A 7,681-nucleotide genomic window follows, 5' to 3' on the forward strand; every position below is an offset into this window, starting at 1 on the left:
ACAATTTATGTGCAAGCATCGTCCCCTGCCATACATAAGACGACAGTTTTGTGGAGACCGATGTCCCATGTAGAATATGAGAATTTTTTTATTTCTCTATTTTCAACCACTATATTCATTCATAATTTCCTGTGTAATTACAACATAGTTCAGACAGAATCAACAGGCAAACAAAATCAATAGAATTCAGTATGTTCCAAATCTAAAAATTACAAGATCAAAATATACACTTGCAATAACTATGTAAGTGCTAACTAAAAACAAAAATTAATATTATTTTGATTTCAAAAGTTACTCTAGCTATGACTCATCTGCTCAAGAAGCTTAGCTGCCCATTCATTTCGAGTTTCATTAATTTCGCCAAGTATATATGTATTCTTCCCACCACACTACAAAACACAAAATAAAAAACTAAGTCGGAAATTAAATTCAATAGAATTGTAGTTCAATAATTATAAATACACTTACATTACTAGTTAGCCATCGCATGGGTGTCTCATTCAAGCAATAGTCCTTCATCATCCTTATGATATAAAAGCCGCACTCTACTGACGATGTTTGACGAGGGCAATTGACTATTTTCCACTTGTAATTTTTTTTTATTCCTTCCTATCTTTCACTTAATGTGTGAAGAGACACTATATATACATCAATATTAAGAGCATATTAATTTTTTATTTCCATATTAAATAACCATATTATATTCTAAAATGCGTTTCAAATGTATTACCTGTTCATAAGGTTCTTCAAATCATTTGGAGGAGATTTTCTAAGTGGATCAAGATAGTAACAAGTATGGTCATCTGGATCAATGATCACTAACATCCAGTGACGTCTGCATTTAAAACCAAGTTATTAAAATAAACATCATAAGGTATAAGTAAAATTAATATTAAATGAAATTTTACTTACAAGAAATGGTATGTCATTAACCAAGGTTGACCCATCACTGTGTTATTGATACACTCTGAGATAATTTCAGCCCGATTATCCATATTTGCCCTAATTCTCGATGACCACGATGGCTCAATGAAACCAAAAAAGTGTGATATTTCTCTATCAGACACCTCGGAATATATTATACTACACACATGAAAGTTAATGATGTTATATTTATACTTAAAAAGAAACTAATTTATATAATGTTTATTAACTTAAAATTTACCTGATATAGAATGAAATGCAAGACGCGCCGAATTCTTCCACAAGTCCAAAGTGTACTATATCCTCATGTGATATATATAAGGTATATTGGCTGCCCATAATATATATAAGCGTTTTATTGGAAAATTTACAACATTACCAGTGTTCTTGTGGTAAGACTGAGGAAAAATAAAGAAAATTTAAGATGGCATTACTGTGTAATCTGTATACGAGCACAAAATGAAACAATGTCTGTAATTTCAAAGCATGTACAATTTGCAAACAAGAGAATTTGCAATAACAACAACGAGAATAGAATACACAACCAATCACATAATATTTTACAAACACATAGGCATAGCTTACGTGGAGAAAATAAATTATTATCAGTAACAGCAAATACAATCCCATGGTCAAACATTGGGATATTTAAAACGACAAAAACAATCATAAATTAATTCGTAAGGTCACAAATGTCACGCTCACTCCAACCATGTAAAGAACCACGTGGTCTTCAAATTAAGAATTCTGGCAAATCAAAAAGTGAGAGATGTCAGGATAGAATTGCAACTAAACTAGAGATTTGTAATTTTGTCCTTCAAATATGTTAAGACAGCCTTGGTTCCTCTATCTAAGATTGTCCTTCGGATGCTACAAAATAGATCAATATAATAATGAAAACTGAATCATGGCAGTCTCACCCCACATGCAAAAAGTACACAAACAATTATATCTTCTATCAAATCATTATTGTTTAATAATCATGCTACGTAATATAGTTAAAATCATAATCTAAACCGTATACATTAATAGCAATTTTCTGTTAATCGTCTTCAAGAAATTTATACGCTACCAAGTCAAAACCATTAAAGTCTTCACACATGATATATATATAGTTATAAATGTTTTAATAAGATTGCTGGTTTTTCTTCCTTACGATTTTCCTAGCAAAGTGAATAATGTAGGGTTGGACTTCTAATTGTCTATCTCCACAGTTATTATTCTTATTTTCTTGGACCTCCCTATCAATATACAAGGACTCATTTTGCAATATGCAGTTACCTCAAAGCTTGTAGACCAAGCCCCGTTTACAGGTTTGAGATTTGGCAAAAATAACTCATACAGACATGCACAAGTGAATCAATAAAAATGAAGTCACTTAAAGACAATGCTAAGAAATTTTTCAACTAACATCAATAGGATTAAGAACATGCTTCTCACAGAAGCTTGAAGATATAAAAGGAAAATGTAGCATACCTTCTCAAAAAATTTCCATCAAGTCTTAAAACCTGCAAGCTGGGTTCAAGCAAACCATGAAAAGAAATTTACTAGCTTAGAATAATGTAACATATCAGATCTGGACAAATATGATATGGTTTACAAGACAACTCCAGTCGGTAGATGCATAAGGGATGAATATGCATATAGAAGTTATTACTAGTTAACTTTACAAAGTTTCATATTTTACTACGAAAAACATGAAACAAAATGTAATTTCATAATTCTTGCAAATACTCTCTATCACATGCAATAAGTATCATTTGCGATAATGTACATATAAATAGGCCTCTCGTAGTAGTTTGCAGCAAGAGCAAAAGTTTGGGTTTCTTATAGCATTGTGCAAGACACACACAATAACTTCACAAAGCAATAGACAAGACACATAAAATTGCAAGAAAAATTATTTCAAACTTGCTGATGTTACTATACTATGCTTCCAATACACAAATCCTGAAAGGCATCTTATACTTACCAACTCTGGGGAAGTGTTGATATGTTATTGTCAGATAGATCAAGCTTAGTGAGAGAAGTAAGATTTTTGAATCCCTGCCATTGATGTATCAAACATCAAAAACGGAGGTCTTTCAACAGACAAGATCTATCAACTCAGAATTAACCCAATTAACAACAGATTTCAGATTGTGGGATTTTGCTATTCTAACCACCAAAGTCAAGGAAAAAGGTTAAAGGTTTTTAAAAGAAAATTTTATTGACCTCCCAAGAAAATACCCAACTACATAAATATGAAAAATGTGCTACAAGATACGATTAAATTGTGATCCCTTCCTTTCCTATTTCATCACAACTCATTCTCTCTACTTATAGCTCAGGAAAAGTAGAGAGACTCTTTTGAAGCACGAGAAAAACCAATAATATCACTGCCCTATTTAGGTGTAAGATTCTACTATAATATCAAACTTTCTTAGATTCCTTTCCTAAATTACAAAAAGCCACTCAATAATGAAATATAAAGAGAAACTACCAATACTTGATCAAAAGTGCATTGAAATATGAAATCATTCAATTTCACAATAACGAAAAACAGAGCAAATCATTTCAAAAATCAAATCTAAGAAAAAATTGGGATAACTTCTTTTATAACTAGCTTAATTGCAACAATCTTTAAAGTGTTCTATGTCATTAGTTCTACTTCAAGGTTGTGAAAGGGATTTTTTAGCAATTTCATTTTGAGGTAGAAAACCTAGTATCATATATATCAACTATAAGTTACATTCACACTCACACATTAAAATGTGCACTGGACTCTTAGTAAGCTAAGAAAAGAAACTTAATTATACGTGTAGAAGATAACATAAAATTAGTTGAAACCAATAGTTTAAGAGTCACTGAAACATATTCCACAAATAAATATATGCATTATATGAATTATTCTACACCAAGAATATAGGTGTATTGAACCTTTTCCATTCGCTATTTGTTCTAGCTCACCTTCTAATATAACAAATAGGATTAGAGTGGGCAAGAAAGAGATGCAGTGGGGAAATTAATCAAGACCTTATATATATATATATATATCTTACTTGAACACTAAAAATGACAAGAAAATAACAGTTGTGATCTTGTGCCCAGTTAAACATAACCAAATATAGCAACAAGTGTAAACATATAAACATGGCTAAAAAGAAAGTTGAGGATAAAGATCCAATAAATGGCAAAGACAATATTGAACTTACCTAAAAAACAGTGACATTTAAGCTAGAAATTGACAACCATTAAGCATCAGCCCCTTTGGTGATTGTGAGTTCAAGAGTCCAGACAAGCTAAACATATAAACATGGCTAAAAAACATAGAAAATGAAAAGAGCCTATGAACTTTGTTTCCTTCAGAAAAAATTCATGGCTTCAAAACCACAAGTTGAACCACATTTTTTTTTTAGTTAATTGCTTTTTTCCATAAAAAATTTAATGACTGCCAAGGACAAATGTTAGAAACATGGTGAAGTACAACTAAACAATTAAAATTTGTAGGAACTTGTTTTGTCAAACTATGGTACCATTTTGAATATCTTCATCCACCTTATCCCACAAAGACTGCTTGAATACGTTATCATTTGGCAGTTAAAGCCCTTATTAAAAATTTCACAGACCATAACACTTTCGATCTATTTCTCACATCTTTTTTTCTTCATTTTTGAGAAAAAACATGGTCATCTACAATCTACTTATATTTGTGCTGGAAAGTAAATATAAATAATGAGCACATCAAATAGAGTGAGATTCAAATCATTAATAAACATTAAGTCCTAACGTATGTCTTAAATACCAATTCCATCACATCTGAAACTAATGTTTTTTTTTAATGGAGTATAGGTTGAATACAAAATAAATCACTAGAAAATGCATCCCAGTTTGAAACTTTTACATATAAAAGTCTTGTTATAATAGAATCGTAAATAATCCGCTTACGAGAGTTTGGAAACTTTTTCAGAAACATTCCAATTTATACTAAAAATATCAAAGAAATTACAACAAAAAAATACATTTTCACTATTTCTACTTGTAATATGAATTTTATAACTAATACATATTTAAACTAATTTCTCAGATTCAAAGATTAGAAAATACAATCCTAAACCTAACACAAGAGAATATAAGAGTTGGCATTCAACTCAGCAACAATGAACCAAAAGGCAAAAGATCCCTCATTTGAAAAAAGAAAACCCAACAAAATTATTATTTTGAAAAGCACAATAATCTGCCAAAAACAAATGCATCAAATAAATTAGAGCAATTACCTTTCAAAAATGCAAATTGGATGAAGGCCTTAAATAATTTAAAGAGAAATAAGATAGGAGTAAGATGGAGACAAGGAAAGACCGGAGCAAGATGTAAGAGATTAACATAGCAGCAAGAGGAGACAATACATATATATACGCAGAGGAATTTTTTTTAAGGAAACTTACTATATTGGAGAGTCTTATAAATATATCTGGATATAACAACTTTCAAATCCTTTTAACTTGACTATACAGAACCCCACTTCTCTCTTTTATGTTTCTCTTTTAAAAAACAAACTTCTCTTTTATACACAATATTACATCGAACCACACCGCATCTCCAAATAAATAGAAGCCTATATCTTTTATCATTCAAGAATTCAATCAAACACCTTAATTACATTAACGACATAACTAAAATAAATATTCTATCAACACTTTCATCCACTAAACACAAATGAATCACAAGTAATAGGTTTCACAGTCAAAGAAATTTCAACAAAACTATCAATATTTAATAAAAGATATATAGGTATTGTAAATACACACAATAAAATAAACACGTATTTGTATATTAATTACCAGAAAACCATTGCAGAAAAATAAAACTCATTGTAGAAAAGAAATACCAAAATTTCATGGATATAAACTACGAGGGAGAGAGAGAGAGGCTAGTAAAGGGCGGCGACAAGGGAAGTAGGTCGAAGCTGGGCGGCTGAGTGGAGGCCGCACGTCGTCCTTCGCTGACTCAGTAGATGGGCGGTGCGGGGGAGAGAGGCCAGGAGAGGTTGGGCAGTGCCAAGAATGGTAGGCCACACACAAGGAAAGGGGTGGGTGGGTGTTGGGCACTAGTATCGTGGGGAAGACGATGAGGGGAAGGGAGGGATTTGGGCGGGTGACCTAATTTTCAAGATTATTTTATTTTTATTTATTTGTATTAAAAATCATTATTATAAGTTTTGGAAAAGAAAAAAATACTAATTAGTTTAATATAATATCTTAATTAACTATTATTATAATTTTTTAATTTTTTTTTTACTTGGTAATATTACAAATTATTAGTTACTACTTTGACAAGTTTTATTTCAAGTTTTATTTCAATATTAATGAATAGGTGATCAAATTTTTTATTTATTTTGATTCTCATAATTTAAAACATAAATCTTTAATTCTTGATGTTGACCCTCGATTTGGCCAACGACACGGAGTCAGAAATACGACAAGAAATGAGATGATAATCAATAATGGAATCCAATGGCAAAGAAATGACACAGATGATTTATAGTGGTTCGGCCCCAATGAATGGTAATGACCTACGTCTACTTAGTGCAATTATTGATATTGAATCTAAATGTCGTGATCAAAGAACTAGAGTTCTTGAGTTTCACAAGCCTTAAGAGAAAATACAACTTTTGGAGGATAATCACACTATACGCTCTTTCCCTCAGTATTTAGAAAAAAGATTCAAAAGTCCCCTCCTTGAGCTCTCTCATGCATATTTATAGGCTCAAAGGGGGTTACATGGGCCAATGGGCCAATGGGCCTTAACTATCATTAATATCCGCGTATCAAGGCAATAAAGAGGAAATAATCAACGTAGTTATTATAAGATTACAATCTTTTAAGGAAATAAACTGAAGCATACGACCAGTCTGGTCGCATCTAATCGTGAGGTTTGATAAAGCATCAGGGAGCTGGTCGATAAGCAAACAACACTTCTTCATTTTGACTCTGCCACGTGTCAATCACGTGTGAGAAGTTATTGCCACGTCATCAGCAACTGTTTTTGGGTAAACACTTGATAAATCTCATTTATCAAATTTAAAGCTTTCTTATTATTTATTTCTCAATAAATAATAATGCAATTTAACAAAAGTAAAACTCTTTAAATTCAATTTTTTCTCCATTTCTAAATTTTAATGTCACTTATTAATTATTCCAAGGAATAATACCTAATTTAGGACATAAATCCATCTATTATCCCATTATATAATTAAATTTAAATTTTAATATAAAAATTATTATAAATACAAAAGTTAATAATAAGAAAAATTTAGAAACAAAAAAAATTAATTTTAAAAGTTTTTAATAAATACATAATTTTTATAAATATATATTTAGAAAATTTAGTTTATTTTTAAAATTAAATTATTCATTAATTATATTTTTTATACTAATTTTAATTTTTTTTACTTATTAAATTATTTTGTAATAATTTTTTTCTATTTTAAATTTAATTTTAAAAAATATTTTTTATATGGGCCAATAAGGAGTTGACACGTGGGTCCAGAGTCAGCTTTTAACGGACTTAATGGGTTGGGTACCGATGGATACCAACAGAAGTGGACATTGTGTACTTTTCCCAAAAAAAAAAGATTGGGTATTAATTCACTAGTTTTTCAAAACATTGGGTACTTTTGCCTTTATTTCCCCTTCTATTAAAAAATACAAATCAAATTAGTTTTTGATTGTATTGCATTAGACAATGGTTTGAGTATAAATGTTGTCTCGTGTTAAAA

The 7,681-nt window shown here is 30.4% G+C and overlaps 1 long non-coding RNA gene across 1 annotated transcript; it reads right to left on the reverse strand.

Moving 5' to 3' along the window:
• Positions 1–279: 279 nt before the first annotated feature.
• On the reverse strand, positions 280–1,069 carry LOC133802449 (uncharacterized). The gene is made up of 4 exons (XR_009877347.1): positions 913–1,069; positions 731–835; positions 469–638; positions 280–389 (listed from the first exon to the last, which is right to left on the reverse strand). It is a non-coding gene; the product is annotated as an uncharacterized LOC133802449 (long non-coding RNA).
• Positions 1,070–7,681: the final 6,612 nt, after the last annotated feature.

Source organism: Humulus lupulus, chromosome 9 (genome assembly GCF_963169125.1).
Source record: "Humulus lupulus chromosome 9, drHumLupu1.1, whole genome shotgun sequence".
Taxonomy (NCBI): domain Eukaryota; kingdom Viridiplantae; phylum Streptophyta; class Magnoliopsida; order Rosales; family Cannabaceae; genus Humulus; species Humulus lupulus.